This window comes from Cryptomeria japonica, chromosome 10 (assembly GCF_030272615.1).
Source record: "Cryptomeria japonica chromosome 10, Sugi_1.0, whole genome shotgun sequence".
NCBI lineage: Eukaryota > Viridiplantae > Streptophyta > Pinopsida > Cupressales > Cupressaceae > Cryptomeria > Cryptomeria japonica.
Window position 1 is genome coordinate 572,126,647 of NC_081414.1, and position 25,384 is coordinate 572,152,030.

Sequence of the window (25,384 nt, forward strand, 5' to 3'; positions counted from 1 at the left end):
AATATTTTTGTAAAAAGGAAATATTTGTCAATAAGAATTAATAATTTTTTCCAAAAAAAACAAAAGATTTGCTAGGATTTAAGAAGATTTTATAAAGCTCATTTCTTAAAGTTAGCCCTATTTACAACCTTAGTATTGTTAGATCTATTTATTTGTCCTTTGTTTTTTGGGTTCATTGATCTTTGTAGAAGGGTTGAGGGCCTTTCAAATTTCTGGTTTTTTACCCTAAATCAAAATAAAATATTATGTACAACATATCATCAAATTCTATAATTATATTTTTATTAGTATTTTCATAAGCATAACTAATAAATGTTAATATTATTAAAAATCTTAATCAATAATTTAAATAGTAAAACATAATATTTTAAAGCTCAATAGCTTAGATGCTATGTTTATAAGCTCTTTCGAACCTTTTTTCTTCATCCTCATTTTTTTTTAAGAGTAGTTAATTGGCAAAGGAATCTACTAGGGCTATAAATCTTTGGATGGAACTAGTCTAAAATTTCTTAGGAATGCTATTGAAGAAAATTAAGAACCTTTTTAAATAAAGACTCAAGATTTTAATATTTTAATCTATAAATTAGAAATCTTTTATTAAAAGAATTCATTTTAATCATAAAACTGTATTTTGTCAATTCCATAATTCTTTTAACGAAAAAAATAAAAATAAAAAAACAACCTTTCCATAAAACCCCATTTTTAACCATATTCAAATTTCTAGAGAGAAAAAAAAAATATGAAACATCTTTACAAATCCTAAATCTGATGATTGTAGTGTCCCATATGCTCCGAAATTAGTCATAATACGTTTCTCATAAGCTCTGATATTCACGCTAAAACCTCTTTCTCCACAAAATATAAAAATTGTTATGTCTCTGTTCTAGAGCCTAAGAAAGTTGCTCTCATACCTTTCAGTGCACTAAATCAAAACAAGAGTTATGCAGCAAGCACAATATAACAAGCAGGAGCTAATTGCACCATTATAACAGAACTAAACTCAGCCGATTCAAATTTGCAACAGCAAGTTAATGGGTGAAAATTGGAAATTCAATTTTGCAATAGTAGCTTAACCGATCAGAATTGGAAAGAAACTCAAATAAGTACAATATATATTGCTGTATACAAGCCTTTATGAGCTGATTGCACTGTAATAATAATAAAGTTTAGCTAATTAAGCTAATATATAGCAATTTAACTAGTCATAATTAGAAGGAATTGTACCAAAAACTCTATTCTCTGTGTTATCAAATCTAAGGTTTGCAATCTACCAAAAATATATAATTTCTATGATATTGCTATCAAGATTCAACTGTGTAGTTTTTGAATCAAACTCATTGACCCATGTTTCATTAGTAGTGGCTCACAAGAACCCATCTCTCATTGACACTAGGTACAATATGCAATGTCTAAACAAAAAAACCAATGTAAAAGATATATAACTTCAGACAACATAGAATTGTGATCTACCAGATATAATATAACTCCAAGAACCAAGCAATGTCGAAACAAGACAGAACTGTGACTTTAATACAATCCAAAAGGAAGAGGATAGAGAGCACTGTCATTAGGTGCCAAAATTTTGAACCATCCTCTTCCCCATTGAAAATCTTTGTTCATCACTATCAGCAGCTTGGAGGAAACAGTTGGAAAAGGTATTGTATTATGGAAGCTGTAACAAGTTGCTCAGCTGGACAAGGACTCTTCCAACAGTTCAATTGTATTGGTATGCTTGTTCCAACAGTTCAACCCTATTGGCATTCTAGCCACCTTTTAAAATGGGTACCTTTTCAATTAACTAGTAAAAAAATTTCTGTGTTATCTTGTCATATTTAGATTGAGTTTTATTCTATTATGTCTTCTCCTGTATCTTATACTGGCATCCTTGTCATTGAGTTTCAGGAACATTAATTATATATATATTTGAAGTGTAAGACATAAGATAACTTATATAAATTATAATATCTTCTAAACACGCATTAATGAAGTATGGATTTTTTTTGTATGGGCACTGTAAGACTAAAATATTGAGAGCATATTAACCCTAACTTTCATACATCTAATGATTTATTTTGTATGAGCACTGTAAGACTGAAACATATTGAGAGGCATATTAACTCTTTACCACAGACGTGATTTTTCTGTAACCACCTTGACATGCGGGCGTGGCTGCATGTTTCCCATGCAACTCAATGCAGAGGTCCCTGATGTGGTTTCTGCAAAGACACATGCCTCTGCATATATATATAACTTTAACATCATCTTTCATTTTTGTTATGCATACACTAACTTGTTTCCATTTTTTAACAGTTACACTATTCAGCAAGGCAATGGTTTTGTTTTTATCATCTTTCAATTTTGTTATGGCATATACTAACTTGTTTCCATTGTTTGACAGTCACACACTTGAGCAAGGCAATCTAATTTATATCTTCTCAAAGGCTTGTTCTGTTTCCATATTCTTTTTTAGGGAATATGGATCCCAGCTGAAGTTCTAACAAACATCTTGAGCCAGAGGACTCTAATATAGCACCGATTGATAATATAGAGGGCATGCGTTTGCCTCAAAAGAGAAAAAGTTGCTCACAAAAACATCCAGGGTTTGTTGGTGATGGCACAATGAATGAAAAATATAAACTATGTAATTTGATAAGTTACGAGAGGTAATAGAAGAATCTTTTTAAAAATCAAACATAAATAAAGTAATCATTTCATTCTATAATGCTCCTTGTTTTCTAGTTTAATGTCACTTTTATTTTAGGTTTTAGTACTTATAGTTTCAAGTCACTTCAAAGACTGGGTATTTCAGGATGGATGGATGGACACAAACTGGCAACCTGCCGATTTTGTCCCACAAAATGAGGAAAAAAATTGGCTTCAATGTAAACGAATAATTTACATGAAAGGGGAGATATGCCCAGATGGTAAAAAGACAAGGAAATACATTCACTGTGGAAAATGGAGAAGGTATTTCCTTTGGACTTTCTACTATTTATATTCTTTGATCACAATCTAGAAAAAACTTCTTCAGTATTCCTTAATTTCAATTGATTTATGTTGTTTTAATCTTATACATTTTGTATCCTACAGAGCACCATTGTGGAAAGATCAGACAGATATATTTGCTTGCCCAAGTGCTGTACTATGGGATCCACGTCGTGCAGATTGTAATCAACCCCAAGTAAGATCCATAAATATGACTTATGAATAAAGTATATTGCAGTCTTATGGAAGTTTTGGAGTTGCTTTAATGCACAATATTGCAGATCTAATTGGCAGATACAAAGAGACTATTCAAACTGAATTGTAAATGGAATAAATTTAAAATCTGTTTCTGTAATTTTTTTCTTAACAAGACTGGAAAAATGTTTGTGTTTAGAGAATGATTAAAACCTTGAGTTGATTAAAATATGTTAAAAACCATGCATCAGTGTGTCCATTGGTTAAGAAAGTTTTTGATTTATTAGGAAAATAGGAAACATTATACATTAGAGGTAGCCTAGGCCACGATCAAACATAGAAAACCTTTTTGTATTGATAGTTTGTTGGGTTTGTAATCCATCAAATTTTACTTCATGCGTGTTCTGATCCTTTTCTTGTTGGAAAGCCACTCAAATTTGAATGTGGATGATCTGCATTGTACCCACATATTATATTTTTGCGGCCACAATACTTCTTTTTCAAGTGGCTCAGACATGAGTTTCACCACTTTCTTTTTGTCAGCCCTAACTAAAACAAAAGCCTAAGTAAATGGGATAAAGCCTAATTTAAAGTTTTATGATAGCATCTATTGTTGGAAGTTGAAGTCCAATGGACTCTTTTCTTGTTTGCGGCCAAAACTCTTGGTTATTCATATTCTCTTTGCAAGCTCTTTAAGAGCTTACTGTAATTCAATTCTGAAGGTTAATTGCTGGAGCTGATTGCAGCTGTGTATATGTAAACCAGATTGGTGATTAGTCTATGATTCTCCTGCTTCAATGTGGATGTAGGTAATTGCTGAACCATGATAAATCTGTGTGTTTAATTTGTCTGTGTTGTGTATGTATTTAATTCTGTTCATCTGCTGTTTTCCAATTCGATTTCTTCATCCTAACAATCCGTATTAGAGTGAGGTTAGATCGATGTTTAGATTTTGGTGTTTGAATTTCCAGAATCATGGAAGAATCGAAGATAGAGAAGTTCTCCGGTCAGAGCTTCGGGTTATGGAAAGTGCAGATGGAGTCTTTGCTGATAAAGCAAGACCTTTCACTCGCACTTGAAGGGAAAGCAAAGAAACCAGCTGAGATGGCTGATGAAGATTGAGAAAAATTGGACAAGAAGGCAAGAGCGACGATTTTTCTCTCGCTGTCCAATAATGTTCTCTTCAATGTCACGGGCGATGCAACAACAAGAGAAGTATGGGATAGACTCTCAGCCATGCATGAAATGGCATCGACTGCAAATAAAGTTTTTATTATGAAGCGCTTGTACAAACTGAAAATGAAATAAGGCTGTGGTATGGTAAACCACATCAATGAATTCAATACATTGATTAGTCAAGCGACTTCGGTGGGGATGATACAAGATGATGAAAGCAAGGTTGTTTTGTTATTATGTTCTTTACCAAGCAACTCGGATGGTGTTGTAAGAGCAGTTAGCACATCTATATCCGGTAAAAATAAGTTGGTTTTTAATAATGTAGCAGCTACTCTTCTCAGCAAGGATTTGAGAAGAAAGAATGATGAACCTTCATCCGGTGAAGCCTTAATGGTGGTCAGCACCGATAATAGAGGTAGAAGTCATAATAGACGCAGAAATAATTACCATAGACGTTCAAAATCAGCAAAGAGATCGAAGTCTAGAAACAGAAATGGTGAATGCTGGTTTTGTGGCAAAGCTGGTCATGTGAAAAAGGATTGCAGAAATTTCAAAAGAGCACAAAAGAGAGTGCGGGACAGTGAAGCAAATATAGTTTATGATAAAGATGATAGTGTTTTAATCCTTTCAACAACCGAGACTACTCCGGATTCATGGGTGCTTGATTCCGGTGCCTCCTATCATGCTACCTCATGTCTTGAAGCGTTCATTAACTACCATGAAGGTCATTTTGGCAATGTTTTCTTAGGAGACAACAAAGCTTGTGAAATTACAGGCAAAGGGGATGTATTGCTGCCATTAGAATGTGGTAAAACATGGCCACTCAAAGATGTTCACCATGTCCCAAAATTGAAGCGGAATTTGATATCTGTTGGACAACTCTTTGGTCAAGGTCTTAATGTTAATTTTCTCCCGGATACATGGAAAGTAACACATGGTACCATGCTGATTGCAAATGGTAATAAAGTGGGAAGTCTATACATATTTAAGACTCATGGTGAAGTGGGAGCTGCAATGGTGATTGAGGACAGCAAAGCGGATCTTTGGCATCAAAGACTTGGGCACATTAGCAAGAAAGGTTTTAATGTTATGCATACAATAAATCAGCTACCGAGCCTCAAGCTTGTTGACTTAGCCTTTTGTGAACATTGCCTTTATGGCAAACAAAAGAGAGTCAGTTTTTTGAAAGGTGGGCGCGACACAAAGACAACACCACTGGAGCTTGTATACTCGGTTGTTTTTGAACCGACCGAGGTAACCTCCATTGGAGGAGCTAACTATTTTGTAACATTTCTTGATGATTGTACAAGAAAAGTATGGATATATATGCTTTCTAGAAAATTTGAAGTATTTTCAAAATTTAAAATTTTCAAGGCTTTAGTTGAAAATCAGATTGGGCATAGGATTAAATGCTTACAAACCGATAATGGTGGGGAATTTTGTTCACATGAATTTGATGATTTTTGTGCTGATAATTGGATTAGAAGAATCAAGGTTGTTCCTTTCACTCCTCAAGAAAACGATGCAGCCGAGAGGACGAATAGAACAATTCTTGAAAAGGCACAATGTATGTTGTCTAGTGCAGGTTTAGGCAAAGAATTTTGGGCAGAAGCGTGTAACACAGGAGTGTATTTAATTTACTGAAGTCCATCATCTAAATTGGATTTTGGTATTCCGGAAGAGGAATGGCAAGGGAAGAGGATTTCATATTCGCATCTTCATGTGTTTGGATGCGAAGCCTTCTCACATATACCCAAGGAAAAGCGAACGAAATTGGATCCAAAGTCACTGAAATGTTTCTTTGTGGGGTATGGAGAAGAGCAGTTTGGTTTTAGATTGTGGGATTCAGTTCACAAAAAGATTGTTCGTAGTAGGGATGTAGTTTTCCATGAAACCTCCTTTCCCACACTACAAGATTCAAATAAATCAGAGACAAAATTTTTCCCTATGTCTCTATTTCAGAATTTGACTACCAACGCTCTGCCTCCAGACTCTAATTTAGTGGGAGCTCCTATGACATCTACATCTATTAAATACAATTCTCAGTCTGAGAATGATGAAGTGAGTGTTGAAAATTTTTGGTCTTCATTTAATTCAGAATTTGGCGGTCTGCAAAATAGAGCATATCCTCCCCAAAATACCACTGATGTTGGAGGAAACTTGGAAAATCATTATCATTGTGATGTTGGCTCACATCATTTTGTTGGGCAACTTCCATGGTGCTTTGCACCTCCACTGCACTTTGCACATCGTGATCTACACTCCTCACGGCAGCCTCCGCAAGCATGTGCCTACCCTCACTCCTCACGTGACCTGCCCACAGCTTCCTCCACTCCTCTGCAGGCTCCTTGCTCCCTCTCCCGTGAGCTATCCCATAGACAGAGACATTACCAGACTAAAAAACAGAGTCAATTCAGGGAACATAAACAGAGACAATGGGAGAGATACGAGTTTGCATAAATAGGGATCTCAAAAGTTGAATGACTCTACTACTTTAGCAGAGAGTCAATTGAGGAAATCAACCAGACAGAGGTGACCTCCTGAAAAAATTTCTGATTATTACTTACTGTTTTGTGAAGAGGCTGAACCTTCTTTGCTCATCTCTGATCAAACAGAGCCTGCAACATACAAAGAGGCTTGTAAAAATGCAAACCATGATAACTGTCATGCTGTAATGTGTGAAGAAATGGACGCAGTAGTGTGAAATCAGACATGGGATTTGGTGCCACTTCCGCCTGACAGAAAGGCATTAAGAAATAAATGGGTGTATAAACTAAAAGATGAAGCCGATGGTAACAAAAGATTTCGAGCAAGACTGGTTGTAAAGGGATATGCTCAACAGCAAGACCTCGACTTCAAAGAAATTTTCTCGCCAATAGTTAAAATAACTACCATCCGAGTAGTATTGGGCTTAGTTTCAGCCTGGGATCTTGAACTTGAATAGCTCGATGTGAAGACAACTTTTCTCCATGGTGATCTTGATGAGGAACTATTTATGCATCAGCCAGAAGGGTTCATTAAAAAGGGGCAGGAACACCTTTATTGCATATTGAAACGCAGTTTGTATGGGCTTAAGCAAGCCCCCTGGCAGTGGTATCTTAAATTTGACAAGTTCATGATTGATCACAAGTTTACTCTCAACGAGTTTGATCCTTGTATCTATTACAAGAAGCTTCCTAATGGCGAATTTGTCATTCTTCTCCTTTATGTGGATGATATGTTAGTGGCCGGCACAAGCATGAGCATTGTGAGTGAACTTAAAGCTCATCTAGAAAAGTAATTTGCCATGAAAGATTTAGGGGCAACAAAGAAGATTCTAGGAATGACTATTTTTCAGGATAGCAAAAAGAAAGAACTCAAACTATCTCAGCAAGACTACATTAAACAAGTTTTGGACAAATTTGGTATGGCGGATGCTAAGTCTGTTTACATACCCTTAGCCTTTCATTTCCAGTTGTCTTCTCAATTGTGTCCAAAAACACAAGAAGATAAGGAGTTTATGGATAAAATTACATACAAATCTGCAGTTGGAAGCCTCATGTATGCTATGGTGTCTATTCAACCAGACATTGCTCATGCCATGGGATTGGTGAGCAAATTTATGGCTAATCCGGGCAAATCACATTCGGAGGCAGTTAAGTATATCTTGAGGTATCTCAAAGGTACTTCTGATTTTTGTTTATGGTTTGGAAATGACAAGGCAGTTTTGCAAGGGTTTACCGATTCTGATTTTGCCAGTGACTTAGACAAAAGAAAGTCTACTTCTGGTTATGCTTTCACATTTGCCAGGGCAGCGATTAGTTGGGCTTCAAAATTGCAACATACAGTTGCTCAATCAACCGCGGAAGTAGAATACATAGCTCTTTCTGAGGGAGCAAAAGAGATAGTATGGTTGCAACTCTTGTTTAGCGAGTTGGGTTTGAAGCAATCAGATTTTGCTTTGTTTTGTGATAATAATAGTGCAATTTTTATGACTAAACATCAGACATCTCAGCCGCGGTCAAAACATGTTGATGTTCAAAGTCATTATGTTTGCCATATGGTCGAAGAAGGCAAGTTTGATGTAGATATGATTCATACCGACCTGAATCCAGCTGATGTGCTCACTAAAGTGGTTAAGTGGGAGAAGTTTGATTTCTGCCGAGCTTCTCTCGACCTTTCCAATAACTGATAGCAGAACTGAGTGGGAGAATCTACTTGTTGCAGCAGTTTGTTGGCCTTCAGTGGGAGATTGTTTGAAGTTGAAGTCCAACGGACTCCTTCCTTGTTTGCCGCCAAAACTCTTGGCTATTCATATTCTCTTTGCAATCTCTTTAAGAGGTGATTGTAATTCAATTTTGAAGGTTAATTGCTGGAGCTGATTGCAGCTGTGTATATGTAAACCAGATTGGTGATTAATCTATGATTCCCCTGCTTCAATGTGGATGTAGGCAATTGCTGAACCACGATAAATCTGTGTGTTTAATTTGTCTGTGTATTTAATTCTGTTTATCTGCTGTTTTAAATTCGTTTCTTCATCCTAACAACAACTTTCCACAAAGATTAATTGATGATATAGCTGTAATCGCTGAAGTTTGACTAGCATCCACCACTTCAAACGCTCCTCCACAATAGGGATTGATTCAACATTAAATGAAGAAGTTTCTGACACTGTTTCAAATTGCTATTGGGAGCCATGTGGAAGGAAAGAGCCTTATGCGTATTAAATGGTGAAGTTTCTGCTAGTCTTTGAGGAGACGTGAGCTGGTTGTCAGGAATTGTGGCCTCTTTTCTCAAGCCAAATGCCTTGCTTCAAAAACACCATCAACTACTGCCAATGGGGCAATGCAGATTTGTATTAAAAAAAATATCAACTTTTGCCAAGATTGTTGCTGCTGGGAGGCGGCTGGAGTGTGGCTTTCGGCAAATGTAAAAAGTGCCAAGCAAATGCAAATATGTATGAAGGGCCTGCACAGATTTCCAAACGGAAAGAACTTATCCAATGCTCAAGCAACAAAACAGAGAAAAAGAGTTAACGTGGTGCCAAGGATGAATGGTAGACTGCAATGCTACGTTGACCGGAGGTATTGTAATTAGTAATAAGATGCTGGGTGCTATGAGATCACACAGGGTGCTGGATCAATGCCACCAGAAGCGATGGCAATGGAAGATGACCTTCTGCTTCTTTTTTAACAGAAATCATCTCTAAAGAGAGATAGATATTACACCAGAGTACACATCACAGATTGTGCTCAGCCAATATGGCACAATAACCAAACAAAATTGCATGCATCTATATATTTCAAAAATTGAACTCATGTAAATACTGAACCAGTAATCAAAATTAGATTGGCTATGATATCATGTTAGTTTTGCCAAGATCTCAAATTTGAATATTAGCATCAATAAGTCACATAATTCAAGCAAATATACACTCAATTTATGAAACTAAAAATAACAATACAATACAAAAGTGATTGAATAAAGTGTGAATAAAATGTACAATGTAGGCTTGTTTATATAGAAAAGAAAGAAAATAACAATACAATACAAAAGTGATTGAATAAAGTGTGAATAAAATGTACAATGTAGGCTTGTTTATATAGAAAAGAAAGAGAAATTAGAATGTAGAGAATGATTACTAATTACCCCTAAATGTATGTGACACTTATGAAGAATCTTGGCAATTATATAGGGTGCAAGTGTCACAGGTGTATGGAAGAGGTGTTTTATTAATTGGGTACAGATGTTTCAATCAGATGGAGTGACCCAAATCTCTAAATAACATCTAAGTAAAGTTAAGCTAATGTGAATAGGTCATCTTAGAAAGAGGTCAACTATCACTATTTACACCAACAATTGAAAAGGGTTGTGAACTTACAGGTGTAAAATTGGACACTACTACTACCTTTGTCAGCATCCTCTCTATCAATGCTGTAATAGAGAGATAAATAATGATCCAGTTGTTACACTTTTCTGTTATTTTCTGTAATAGGGGAGTTCAATGGAGTAGATGGAGGTTCTAACTAAATCAAAGCCTCAAATCCCTCTACCATGGTTTATATGATCAGATTTGTTCCCAATTGCATTTCTCTTAATTGTGATTGGGAGTACACTTAAGGGTGCACCCTCGTTAAGTCTCATTGTTTGGATAGAGGCACCATTCTTTCTAAATATAATGTTAAAGTTTGCACCCTTGTTAATGAGAAAATCTTTTGAAACAATTGATTGAATAATTTGGAGCTTGCTTACAAACTTCCTACCCTATGAATTTGATGCAAGAACATTCGGTAGTTACAAAGATCTTCATTTGATAGTTATAGAAGTAATTAACTCTACCATAAAGATAAGAGCAATAAGGATAGTGAATGAGCTTGAGGATGTGAAAGTTTGTTCAAGTCCTAGTATTTACTTTTCCTTTGATATATATCAATTTTTAATATGGGTTGTTACAAAGGTGAATCCATCTTGTTTGTCCGTGGAAATTACTCCTACCTTAATAGTACAAAATGAGAAAAGATAGCTGGTCAAATACAATATAAATTGAGATTACAAAGGTGAATCCATCTTGTTTGTCCGTGAAAATTACTCCTACCTTAATAGTACTAGATAAGAAAAGATAGCTGGTCAAATACAATATAAATTGAGATAGAGCATATGAAATTAGAGGAGAGAGCTGTCATGAGGAAATTATGAAAGGAAATCATGGTTAGTCTATAGGAGGGTTAAAATAAAACTGGAAGTGGTGAGTGATGGAGTAGTTGTAGTTAATTTTCTATTTTTGTAGCATATGATTTAGTAGTGTTGAGCTGATAGGTAGGCTATGGCTTACTGGTAATGCATAAGAAATTTGGAGTGTTATCTAGTTTCAAAATTGAAGTCAGTAATATATATTTTTTTTGTTGTTGTTAAATATGTACAAATTCTTTGTTTTGCAATAATGATTTGGATAGATGAAGAATGTCTTTGTATTTGCTCACTCTAGCTTGAAGCAGCAGTTTGGTGTTTTTCAATTAAATGTTATCAATTTCTCTTGAGCTTGTTGTTGTCTATATGTGGACTACATCTTTGGACAAGGCTACGTTGATAGATTGCTTGCTAAACGTACCCAACTGTGGATTGCATCAATGCAACAAAGGTGGGAGCTAGCTGCATTGTGTAAAGATGATTCTTAAGCCAATCACTGTATCAACATAGATGAAATGATATAGCTCCTATGGGGGTTTTGTGTGTGTTGTGCATTAACGATTGGCATAAAACTAATATTTGATTGCAACATGTTTGCTATCATTCTATTATAATTGGATAAATTGAAAAAAAAAACTTTCTAAATAGTTGTGAGTGGAAATAAAATTTCATATAAAGTTGGAGGATTGTTGGGGTATGAACTATATTGTTGGGTATGAACTATAGATCTTTTGATTTCCAAACAGGATAGGTAGGTACGCTCATAAAAAATACACACTTAAGGATTAGGATTAGGTGTAGCTATAGGGGTTACCTCAACTCTAGGAACTCACCATATTATAATGTGAGTATTAAAATGGTAGCATAGAGTTGAAAAAATGATGAAGTTGACAATTCTAAATTATATGGAAGACACTTGACCAATTAAATTAGTACTTTCTGTTAAACAATAAAATATATAATAATTAAGGGACGGATATTACACTTTCAGTAATGAATTATTTAATTCTACAAACAAAGTAAAATGTTATAAATGGCCTATACTGCTACTACATGTGATTGTATCAAAGCATTGAAGCTCTAAGACTATTTATTGACGTAGAGATCACTATCTCCCATGAATCAAGACCCACTCTTATAAATATCCTCCAACTATAAAAGATTAGCTGCATTTCCACCAAAATATTTTTTCTAGATTGACAAATATCCTAGGAAAATATTTGCAATTATTTCATTAGTCCTACTGATTGCTGTTATATTGTCTGTTGGAGGCTGTATGTGTAATTGCAAGCCCATACATTAATTAAAATTGAATATATTCTGAGTTTTTGGCTATCGTGATTTTTAAACTTTTCACAGTGAAATATGATAGTTCTGTAAATTTTTAAAACAGATAATGTTGCTACAGCAGAGAATAAGCATAAAATAAGAAATCTTTTGATACAAACACAATAAAAACACTTTATTCAACTCAATGCAAGATAAATTACATCTTGCAGACTATATTAAACATTACAGTTAGGCAGTTCTTATAGAGGTTGCAGCCTCAGTTAAAACATTACACTATGAGTAGAACTCTACGATGGGAGAAGATAACTCTAGCTAACCAAACTAAAATATTTTGAGCAATAGAGTATTTTGAGTTAGAATATATAACATTATGTTTTTATATTTTAAAGGAGATCTGCTGTAGCTGTTTTGGTTTTCAATGGATATTTATTAAGAGTTGTATATTTCATCTGACTGAATTCTTTTTCAGTCTAGTGTGCTTGTTCTTATTCAAAGGTTGAGTTTACAAATTTGCAGATTAGAGTCAGAGAAATATCTGCATCAGCCATCACTTCTAATCTCTTTTATTTTTCTCATAGATTTCAATATTAACCTGACATTTGTTCAGAGTCTACTTTGAATACATTCCACTGAGACATCTCAGAAATCAGCTTATGACTTGTTTAGGTATGCATTGCTAACTGATATAACAAGTTAATTTACTAGAATACAAATTTGTACTTTTGCCATATGAATCCATGACAACATATTTTTTGCTTTGAAATCGTAAGTAAAAGGATTCTATTATCTATGTTAAAATCACGCCATACAAAGATCAGTAGTGTGTGGCTGGTTGCTTATCATTTTGGCATGTATGTGGGTATGTCATACATTTTTGAATTCTAATTGGGAGATATCTAATAAGTAGTTCCTTACAAATCCTACAGAAATTGAGATAAACTCAAACTTGTAGACAGCGATAGGTGTAACACCCAAGTTCTATTGATAAAGGGATATATTGATGGCCCAAGTATGATTACCCAAATGATAGAGCATCCATAATTTCCCTTGCTATTTTGGATTCTGACCGTGCAGATAAGGTTCAACTAATTTTGGCTTTCCATTGTGGTTGTTGTTTTTGTTTTTCTCAGCTACTTATGATTTGGTAACCTTAGTTTTGGCTTGGTCCATTTTGGATTTGTGCAGTGGTCTGACTGGTGAGCTACTAGGAGAAGTTTTTGGGAATAGGGGAAGGTGGTGAGAAGATTGGAGGCATGGAAACAAAGACTGAGATTAGGATGATTCTGAAGATGTTTTTCTCTCATTTTTGTGCTGTATTTTTTCTCAATGGTTTAAAGAAATAATAAAATTATATTTACTTTGTTCAAGAATTCCAACATCTGATTGTGCTCTAGTCATTTCTGTTCTAGCTTATTCGTTTTGATTGCTATAGATTAATCTATAGCACGCCTTGGTTTAGGCTGCATCAGTTTCGATATCAGAGCAAATATATTCACATGTGAGAACGTTGGCCGTTTTGGCTTGCTAAAGTTCCATTATGTTTCTTTGATTAAATGAGGAAGCATGGGTAATTGCAAATATCTTAGGGAGCCTAGACTGTGGAAGCATTATTAAAATACGTATAAATAAATTATGAATTAAACAAAGATAAAATCTGATTAAAAAAGAATTACTGTGTGGAAAAACATGCAAAAGGTAGTAATCCACCTGAAAAAATGGTTGGGAATGGAGTGCGTCTAGATGCCTTTCAACGTTCAAACCAGTGGATCTAGAGTAATCCGATTTATCAAAGAAACTCTAGAAGTTGTCAGAGATTTCCGAAAACCCAGAGAAACGTGCGCTTCCAGAGGCCGCAAATAGTCCAGGGGCTGCAAAGCAATCAGAGTAATCAGAGTCATTTCTGGGCTGGCTCTTCTTTGCGACTATAATGACCAAGTTCATTCTCTCATCATTGCTCTGATGTCTCTCGGCGAACCAGTAATAATAATCACATGAATACTGCGCTTTCCAAGTTCCCTAGCTTAGATTCTTGGGCTAGGAAAGTAGCAACAGGTCCTAATAGCATCCCTCTTCATTCAAGGAAATCAAGCTTTGCTCCATCTAATCAGGCTTCCTTATTTCAAAAACAGAGTCACCCTCAAACTTTCCAAACCCACTTTTTGGCTTCGAGAGCTTTGTCTAGCTACAGAGATCAGAGGGCTTTGCGCGTCAAAAATCCCTGTCCCCCTCGACAAATCCCTCCCTTTGATCATAATCCTCAAAGATGGAATAGAAAAAGCCTGGGGAGTAAGATTTTTTTGCTACCTTCGGATTCCCTAAATCCTACAATTGCTCGCTTTAAGGAAAATGTTTTTTTTTGCGCAATGGTGTGGCTGCAGAGGGAATATCAAAGAGATCATGTCCTGATGGACTTCTTCTTTTCCAGGAATGATCTCAGTCAGGCCTTTGTAGAATGGCTTTTTCTTCTTAGAGTGTGCTGACTTTACGTTGAAAAATGCAATCGTCAATGGTAACCTACTATTCTTTCAAGGCTCGACTTTTCATTTCCTCGACTAGAAACTAGGCTTTGATGCAGTGAATCACAGATTTCAAAAATCTCCAGTATGGCTTTCTTTAGTTGGTCTTCCATTAGAGTTTTGGTTTTCAAAGGCTCTTTTGAAGATAGGTGATGCATTAGGATCTTTAGTGGAAATCGAGGAGGAATTCCTGAATGGTCTCAAAGGGGATGTGGCCAACATCTATGTTGAGATCGAGCTAAAACTAGGTTTTTATAGTGAAATAGAGATAATATCATAAATGGGTAGATGGAAGCAGAAGTGCGGAGACTGGGAAATGCATTCTTTGAAACCAAATCGTTAAAAACTATTCGTTGGCAGCAATAAGAGGAGCATTAAATCCACTCCAAGCAAAAACAGATTCAAGTAATGATGGCTTTGATCCACTTAGGGAGGACAAGAGATTGGTGAATCTAACAGATCCACCTATTTTAGATGTTGCTCTTGCAACTGAGGATACTACTCTACAATGGATAACAGGGGCTTGGCTTCTCAAACTCTCTCTCTCCTATTCCTGTAGTCTCCCACCATCCTCATACTCCAAGATCCTCTCGGTACTCAGATGACAAGTTAGGAAATCTGATTCAGTCTCTTTCAGGTACGAGATCTCTATCTTCCCCCCTACTTCCTTCAAGTTGTCCCACTGTCATCTTGTCTCTGATTGTTGAGATTCAACCTAAGAAAACTACAAGGAGCCTATTTGGTCAAAAGAAAAACCCTTCTCTAAGTAGAGGTGCCTTCAATATTTTCTCTCAAAATCGCATAAAGGCGTTAAAAAGAAAGAATAAACTCAGGCTTAAGAGATTTAGGGGTTCTCCAGCACTTATAGAGTCAAGAAAAGGCAAACCTATGCATCTAGCTAATATCTTACATGAGGAGGATATTATAGTCAATGATATTAAAGCAGACATGGAGGTGGAAGATTACCCTCATCTCTCTGAAGGAGAGATTTCCCCTCCTACAGAGCCTTTATCTTCAAAGCATCACTTCAATCTTTTAGTGGAGATCCCTTATCCGCTCTTGTTGTCTCCTTCATTGATTCCACAAGGTCTGGATATGACTATGGATCAAAACTCCTAGACACTCTTTTTGGAATACATGAATGATGATGAAGATTTAGATTCAGTTCTAGATTCTCCCCTAGCAGTAATGTATTCTCAGATCAAGGAAAAAAGGAAACTGGGTCTGCATCAAAATCAAGAGGGAAAGGAGAAACCTGATTTTGGTTCCTCCCCTCTTAAGAAGGGTCACAAATCTCTGATTGAAGCTAGATCTCAAGATGGGGCAGCGAAAAACCAATCCAAAACTATAGACCTTTAGAAAGTAAGGAAGGGAAACCCCTTCCTGAACAACAATGAAAATCCTATCCTAGAATGTTACGGGTCTCAATGCCAGTAACAAACATAGGGTGATAAAAAGAAGGATTCTTTTGGTCAGTGCAGATGTCACCCTCCTTTAAGAAACCAAATTAGATTGTTAGCAAGTTGTTTCTTTTGGTATTGGAATTATCTCTTTGTTTCATTCATCTCTTCAAGTGATAGTTGTCTCAGAAGGGGCTGTTGGGGGTCTAATGATAATCTGGAAGCCTTCTCAAGTTCATGCAGAGGGTATTGCTTCTAACAGAAATTGCTTGCTAGTCAAAATCACTCACCTCCAATCAAACTCATCTTTCTTTGTCATTAATACTTATGGACCAACGTCTCCTCATAAAAGGCAACTTCTCTAGCTATCCCTAGATGGGATCATATTGCAATTGGCTGATAAACAACTCATTATACGAGGCGATTTCAATGCTATCAGGTATGCTTCAGACAAAAGAGGAGGCATCATCCGATTACATAGATCTCAACAAGATTTCAATGATTGGATAGGTAGGAATGGGTTATTAGAAATTGACTTAGGAGATTCCTTCACATGGACAAATAGGAGAAAAGGCTTTAGCAATATTTCATAAAAAATTGATAGATTCTTTTGGCAGGGAGATCTCAGATCCTTTCCTTTTGTCTTCGACTGTTCAGTTCTAGCCTGCTCAGGTTCAAATCACTTTCCCATTATGTTGTCACTCCAAGGAACCCTTGATTCCCCTAGATCTCCCTTTAGATTTGAGAATATGCGGATGAAAGATCCAAATTTTCTAACTATGATAGAAGACTGGTGGAAGGAAGAACCATCTGAAGGATCAAAACTCTATTGCTTCATTTCAAAGTTAAAACTAGTAAAACAAAAACTGTTACAATGGAATGTTCAGCGTTTTAAAAACATTTTTTCATCCAAAAAATCCTTAGAAGAGCAGCTAGCAGTTTTAAATGATAAGATCATCTCTAAGGGAATGGATCAAGAATCTTTTGAACAAGAAAAGAACCTGCTCATGGAATATGAGGATATCCTTTCCAAAGAAGAAATCTTTTGGAAGCAGAAGTCCAGAGAGAATTGGCTCAGAATGGGAGATAAAAATACAAAGTTCTTCCACAATGTGACAAAGATTCATAGGAGTATGAACTGGATTTCTAAATTGGAGTCGAATCAGAATCAAACTATAGAGGATCCTGAAGAGATTAAGAGAGAAATCATAACATATTACTCTAATCTTCTAAACAATGTTGAAGGCTCTCATCTGATAGAATAGGAAAAGTTCTTGCCTTTGATCCCAAAGATCATAATAAATGAACAAAATCAAAAATTAAATGAGAAATTCTCTCTGGAAGAAGTATCTCAAGCTCTCAACCAGCTTCCCTTTGGAAAGGCTCCTGGTCCGGATGGCTTTCTTACTAACTTTTTAAACAAATGCTGGCACATATTAGGTCAAGAACTTACAAAAGCCATAGAATGTGCAAGAAGATCAGGTAAATTTCTCAGAGAAATCAATTACACATTTATTGCTCTCATTCCAAAATAGGATAAAGCATCTAACCTAGGGGATTTCAGACCTATCTCTATGCACTACAGTTTACAAAATCCTTTTAAAAGTCATGAAAAATGAAATCAAGCCTCTCATGGACTACATTATATCAGATGATCAAACTGGATTTGTTCCTAGCCATTCAATTCTTGATGGGGTCATTGTGGCACAAGAAGCCATCCAAACTCTTCAAAGCACGAATAGACCAAGTATAATAATTAAGTTAGATATCTCAAAAGTTTATGATAATGTAGATTAGCGATTCCTTTGCAAAATTATGCAAGCTTTTAGTTTTGCCAAACAATGGATCAAGTGGGTCTATGAATGTATTTCTAGACCCAAATTTTCTATTTTGAGAAATGGAAAGCCAGCAGGTTTCTTTTCTTCTTCAAGGGGCATTCGGCAAGGAGATCCCATATCTTCATTTCTCTACATTATGGGGGAAGATTTAGGGAGGGCAATTAAATCAAGACAATCTAACAACCTTCTAGAAGGAGTCAAAGTAACCACAAACTTTGTTGTCACACACTAGCAATTTGATGATGACAATATTATGTTGGGTGCAACAAAAGTCAAGGAAGCAACCTAATTAAAATTGCTACTAGAATCCTTTGGAAAGGCCTTAGGAAAAATAACTAATAAAGAAAAATCAAAAGTTTTCTTTTCTTCCACTCCTAATCTCATACAAGCTAAGATCCTAAGAATCATCAACTACAGAAAAGGAACACTTCCATGTATACATTTGGGCATTCCAATTGATAGAGGACTAAGGAACAATAAACTTTGGGATCCTTTAAAGGTAAAGATGGATCAGAGCACAAACTCTGTGAAGGGGAAGTGGCTATCATGGGTAGGTAGACTAGTTATGCTCCAAGCAGTGATTTTGGCCCTACCTATTTACTTATTATCCATTTTGTCTTTAACGACTAGTGCAAATTCCTACATCATCAAGAAGATAAGAAATTTTTTCTGGCAAAACACTGAATAAAAGCATAAAATTGCCTTAATTGTATGGGATAAAATTATAAAACCTAAATCAATGGGAGGTTTAAGAATTAAAGATCTTAAATTGCAAAACAAAGCCCTTGGGGCTAAACTAGCTTGGAAGTTTTAAAAAAAATCCTAACGCAACATAGGTTAGGATGTTGGCAATAAAATATCTCTCAGACCAGGACACCCAAAATCTCCTTAGAGGAAACATTCATTTGAAGGGATCTGGAACTTGGAACTTCATTGTCTCTTGTAGAAATTTGATTTTAGATTCCTTGTCTTGGGATATTCATGATGGAACCTCTAGCCTCTTTTGGGATGACTCATGGGGAGGATATCATACCATTGCAAATTCTCTCAACATCCCAACAACAAAGTACTGGCTTAAGCAACATTGGGGATCTCGAGTCAGTGACTATATAGCATTGGAAAGGATCTCTAATATGCAAGGATGGAGTTGGAAGTCTAAGGATGGATTGCCTATTCCAGTGGATGAATTAGAACAACTTTTAGATATGATAAAAGTAAGAAACATCAATCCTAGAAGAGGGAAAGATACTCTAATTTGGGTTTCCTCCAAAACAAGTCAATATAATACTAAAGATGGTTATAGAGTTTTAGTCAGTGCCTTAAATCAAGATGAACAGGACATTCCAGGTAGGATTTTTTGGAGTAGTAAGATTATTCCAAAAGCAGGGATTTTTGCATGGCTATCTTTCCAAACAATAATTCTAATGACATAAAAGCTTACTAAAATGGGGTACGAAGGGCCCTCTAGATGCATCATCTGCAAAGCCTATGCAGAGACAGTTGATCACCTTCTTTTGAATTGATCCTTTTCCTCAAAATGCTGGCGATGGATTTGTGCAAAGTTGGGGTGGATTTCAGCTCTACCTAATGACATAATTTATCTTTTCCAATGCTGGCCTCTTCCTTTGAAGGAAAGCACTTTGATCCAGATTATGGAAGTTTCCCCATTTTGCCTTGTCTAGGAAATTTGGAAAGAAAGGAATCTAAGGCTCTTTGATAATAAAGCTAGAAGGTTTGAATTAGTCCTAAACTCAATTGAAATGTCAATTGTTGAGACAGTAAATTGCAAATTAGCTTTCTCAACAGACTCGTCCAAAATTTTCTCTTCTTGGGATGAAAGTATAACAAAAAAAACTGGTAGGGAATTAAGATTCCTTCTTTATTTGGGAAAAAATCTAAGTCTAAAAAGGAAGCTATTTGGACCCCTCCTAAGCAGGAATGGTTAAAATTGAATTTTGATGGAGCTTCCAAAGGCAAGCCAGTCCCTTCAGGCATAAGATATGTGATAAGAGACCACTTAGGGTCAATAATTAGGAAAATGGTTAAGCCTGATGCCATGAGATACCAATAATATAGCATAATTTAAAGCTTTACTGTTATGATTATTGGATTGCATCAATCATGGATTAAGAAACATCATAGTGGAGGGAGATTCAGAGATAGCTATCAATGCAATCAAAATGCAAAAAACTCCAAACTGGTGGCTACAAGCAATTCTTGATAGCATATTAGAAAACCTGGTGAAGCTAGAGAATTTTGAGGCTAAGCATATTTTCAAAGAAGTGAACATAGAGGCAGATGCCCTCTCAAAAGTTGCAGCAGAAGGCATTTCTATTCACTTGTGGAAACAGGGCGCTAACCAGCAAGGCTAACTATTGCAGGGTTTAATTATGCAACAATAATTCCTTCTGGTTAGATTTGTGCATGGTATGGTTCTCAAATCAATCTAAAAGGTCCAACAGATCCTTTCCTTTCTATAATTTCAAACCTAATCCATGGCGCTTAAGTTTGGGGAACGATTATTTTTTGAATTTAAACTTTTTGCCATCTCCGAGAGATGAGTAGACATGCTAGCGGTGACATTATTTTACTTTCTCTTGTTAAAATAGCATTAACTTATTTGCCTCTCGAAAAGCCAGCCAGTGGTAGCCACCATTTTAAGCCCGAGGCATGCATTGTCCACAAGATAAGACATCATTTCAGCTACAAGGAGATTTGGCATGATTAGGAGCAAATATCCTTCGCCACCTTTGTAGGTTAATTTAATGCAAGTAATTTCCCATTAATGCGCATTAAAATAAGTGTCACCTAGCCTTTGCTACACTTTCTATGCAAGCTATCAACTTTTCTTTATTTGCAAGTGCTCTTAATAAAGAGTAATCTTCTTCATACCCTTCTCTAGATCCTCAACAACCACCAAGGCATCAAAGAATTTGGTAGCCATGTCTAGAGAGGAGTCGTATGAGTTCATAATGAGCATTTATCCAAGGCCAATTTCATGCTTTGGTGCAGACAATCCCATCTCTCTTTCGGCTTCCACCCGACAAGTTTCATTCAAAAAAATTATAGATTTAAGATTGAAGCGGCTACTACTGTATCCAGAACCAACAATCATTATGGCGGTAAAGTTTATCTAGATTTGTTGCCTCCCTTTTGGACTACCCTTGTGACAATACATAGAATTTCATCTAGATTTTTTGTAGAGAGGAATACCCTCATGACAATACAAGCATTTCATCTAGATTTATTGCCTCCCTTTTGGACTTGAAGTTAGCTAGGCAAGCTGTCTGGATCCTCACAAAGAGGCTATTCCCAAATGAAATCCTGTTGGAATTGCAAGAGATTCTTAACAAGGTGCGTCATGATTCAGGAGCTCCTTGACCGAGTGAAAGAATACTGTTCAATTTTCTCGGGGAACTCATCAAATACTATCCCTTTCTACTCGACCTTAAAGGCAAGGACCTAGACAAACATAGATCATTCACAGGAATGGGGCTCAGATTTCTCAAATTGCGCTTCCTTGGAGAGAATCCAAAAGATTTGGGTAGGGAGGAAGAACTCCTTGAATTTGCTAGGTTGAATGGAGTTTTGCCTTCAAAAGAAGAAGAAGAAGAGGCACCCCATGCTAAATGGGGCAGGAGAGGTGGTGGGAGAGGCTTGGGTCGCAATTTCGATCGGGTCCGAGGATGGTCTCCGAGCAAAGGACATGGTAGAGGCAGAGCCCCAATTCTCATTGCTGAGCCAGAAGAAGATCTTTAAATAGATATGTTCCTTTTGTTGGTGGTTTCCTTTGAAGATGTTGCTAAGCTTCTAGTTGGCTATTGGTTTTTAAGTTTTTTCTTTAAAATAATATAGATGTTCTCTATGTTATGCTAAGATTTTGAATATCATTTCTATAAACTCTAAAGGTTTTTTGAATTGATGAAGAAACTGTATAGGGTTTAATGCATTTCAAGATAAACTTGCTTTCATCCTCAACCCAGAAAATGTGGGCAATGAAGCTAGATTCCCTCACTATATATTCAGGGATTGGTTTGAAATATCTATCTTAGGCTCTTGGATTTTTTGGAACTCTGTATCCTTATGCTGTAACTTTTCTAAAAATGAATATATAAATTTGGCTCTGCCTTTCGTGATTAAAAAAAAAGGAATGGTTGTGTTACAATGTCTTTTCCCATCCTATGTTTTGTTATGTTCTACAGTTCTAGTTAGATAAGATAAAGACAAACATAGAAGTTAATAAAGAGCTAATAAAAATATTTGCAAAAATTAGAGATTGAGTTGGAAAAGATATGGTGCCTATTAAAGAAATGCGAGTTATGCAACAATAAGAAATCAAGGAAAAATAATTTGACAACAAAGTTGTTGAAGACTTATGAGAAAGTAAAAAGAATGGTACTCACCTCAAAAAAGCCATTTTCAGAGATGAAAGCGATCTAGTTAAGAATTATCAAAGGGGTGGAATTGTTAGAAGAAGCAAACATTAAATCTATTGTAGTATTGGAAAAAATATTAATGGTCCTCCAAAAGATATAGAGAGCACATATAGATGAATGGGATGGAGATAAAGAGATAGATGACTTTGATGGAGTTGTTGAGTTGTGTTATTCTAGAGAAGGGGAAGGCATTAAAGATTACAATCCAAGAAGAGAAGAGTTGGAAGACTGCAATGAAAAGGATAGAGATAGAGATATTTGGGAGCTTCATATGTAAAAAAATTTAAATTTGTCAAAAACAAGTAAAAGAATAATAAGAGAATCCCATTAGTGATGAAAAAAGAGTACAAGATCAGTAAGATTTTTATTCCCTTAACTTTATTTATTTTTCAATGATTTATTTTTCAATGATTTATGTACAAGTTTTATAGGATCTGGTAGGAATGATTCAAAGATCAATGATGATTTTCAGTGGAGGAGGACTACTAAGTCTTCAAGGGGATGGGAAAAGGGCAAATGAACAAATTGCAGAGGACGATCGGAGAGAACACCCTGACTTCCTTTTCCAAGTCAAAAGAATAATTTTTTTATAATAGTAATCTATTGGAATTCTCCAATTCAAACTCTTCCAAACGAAGAGATTCAAAATATTTCAAAGATGGGAAGGATGATGCGGCACATCCATAATTTCCCTTGCTATTGTTTGTTCTTACTATGGAGATAAGTTTTAGCTAATTTTGGCTTTCCTTTTGTGATTGTTATTTTCATTTTGTTCAACTACTTATGATTTTGTAACTATTGTTTGGCTTAGTCCGTTTGGGTTTTGTGTAGTGGTCTAACGGGTAGTTATCGACATTTTGAATTGGAAAAACTTGGTGTCCAATTTATTTAAGTGTTCCTAAAGAAGCGATCCAATTGACCTCAATTACTTAGGTAATTATTACGTTGAAAGTAAATATAACACATGAGAAAACAAACAAGAGCTGCATGACAACCTATTTTCTGCTAGATTTTATCAGGGCAGTTTGCACAAGCTGGCAGGACAACCACAATATTTGAAAGTTCATTAATATTTTAAATTTAGCGTATCATATGGAAATTACACATAAAATTTGTTATGGTTGAAGTAGAAACAAATGCTTCAGTTGATCATATGCTTCCCTTGAGAATTCTTTGGTTAAAGCAGAAACAAAATGACTGAAATCTCACTAACTTTTGCTGGCAATTTTTAAGTCTTCTTCAAATATGGAGCGTTGAAACAGGTCACGGGCATCCAATGGAATGCATTCCGTAGAATGGGTTTGTTGATAAGACCCTAGAAATGGCTTTGTTGATAACAAAAACCTTAAATTGTTAAACCTTTTCTATAATTGTAATTTGCGTTCATTTTTTATTTATTAATTTGAAGGTAACTAAATTAAATATACATTTTAAACAATTAAGAATTTAGCAAGTTTTATGCAGTAGGTTTTGTAAAATAAATAATAACATATCATATGTTTCTTAGTAAAAATATTCTAAACTTTTATAGTATTCATCTTTATCATAACCAACTTTCTTTTCTATAAATAATTAATCAAGCATTTTATGTTGTAAGTTTGTGGCATGAAATACCTTTTGTAAGTTACTAGTATTTCATGCATCTTGCATCTACAATGATTTTCTCTTATGTTGCCATTAAGTATAGTTGTATGTATAATACAATCCATGAGTAGTTCATGCATGGTGTATGAAATGATCAATTTATATATTAACATTCATAAGTGAACATAATAAAGAATTCTCAATTGAATGTAAAACCATCCTCATGAAACTTTCCTTAATCTTTTCTCACAAACAACAAATCATAAACTAACGTATCTGTATTTCATAAAATTTGTAACTATTTATGATGTTTCAAATAATCCCCTAAAAGAATACCACTTCAAGAAAGAGAGTCCTGACATTTAGGTTTGAATTTATCTCCATCACAAACTTGATAGTTTAAAATATCTTTAACGAGTAATGCAACCATAAACCTTTGATTTATTTTTCGGTCATTTTATTGTTATGTATGCCTAAGGATGATTGCATAAACAATGAGAAATAGGAAACACGTGTTAAACGTAAACAAATAAATGAGTGATAACTAGTAGAATAATGATGGTTGCATTAGGATAATTAACATTTCACTGAATAATTGTATATTCTTGTATATTAGTTTATTTTAAAATTAATATGTTATTCTTATAATATCTAAAAATATGCATTCTTAATACAAGGATGATTCTTTTTTTTTTTGTGGATAAATGGCCAAAGTCAAAAAAAAATATTATTTATAGAATAGAATTTACATGAGACCGTTCATGCGGGCACCAGTAGGAAAGAAGGGACAAGAAAACCTTTGGTCTTGCCTGGGGCTTAATCAGCCTAGGAACCATGCAATCCCGTATTTTAACTAAATCTGACTAGGCAGACATATTTGCCTGTCAAATCCTTACTCATGCATCCAGTTGCCAGTCCATATCGCCCTGAGTTTGTCCCCACTGGAAAATGCCAGATCGGATAAGACAGAATGCTCCCTATCCTCTTGTTCTGAAGGATTCAGCTTCCTCTCCAATACTTGTGGAGGTTTTCAAGACTTGTGTTCGATATCAAGTAAAAGAACTTTGTCCATTCCGTAATAAATAGTGATACATCTCCATTTGCTTGGTAGGCTCTCCTATGAAAGCATCTTCTTGTCCCGCTCAGATAGCTGAATAAGAAAAGCGATAAGAAAACCAAATGTCTTTGCAGTCAACCACATGGATAATGTAATAGTTTCATAAAGGCCCAATGAGAAGAATTTATCTTCTTAATAGGCACCATGGTTACAAGTCATGTATCAGTATATGGCTGTGTGA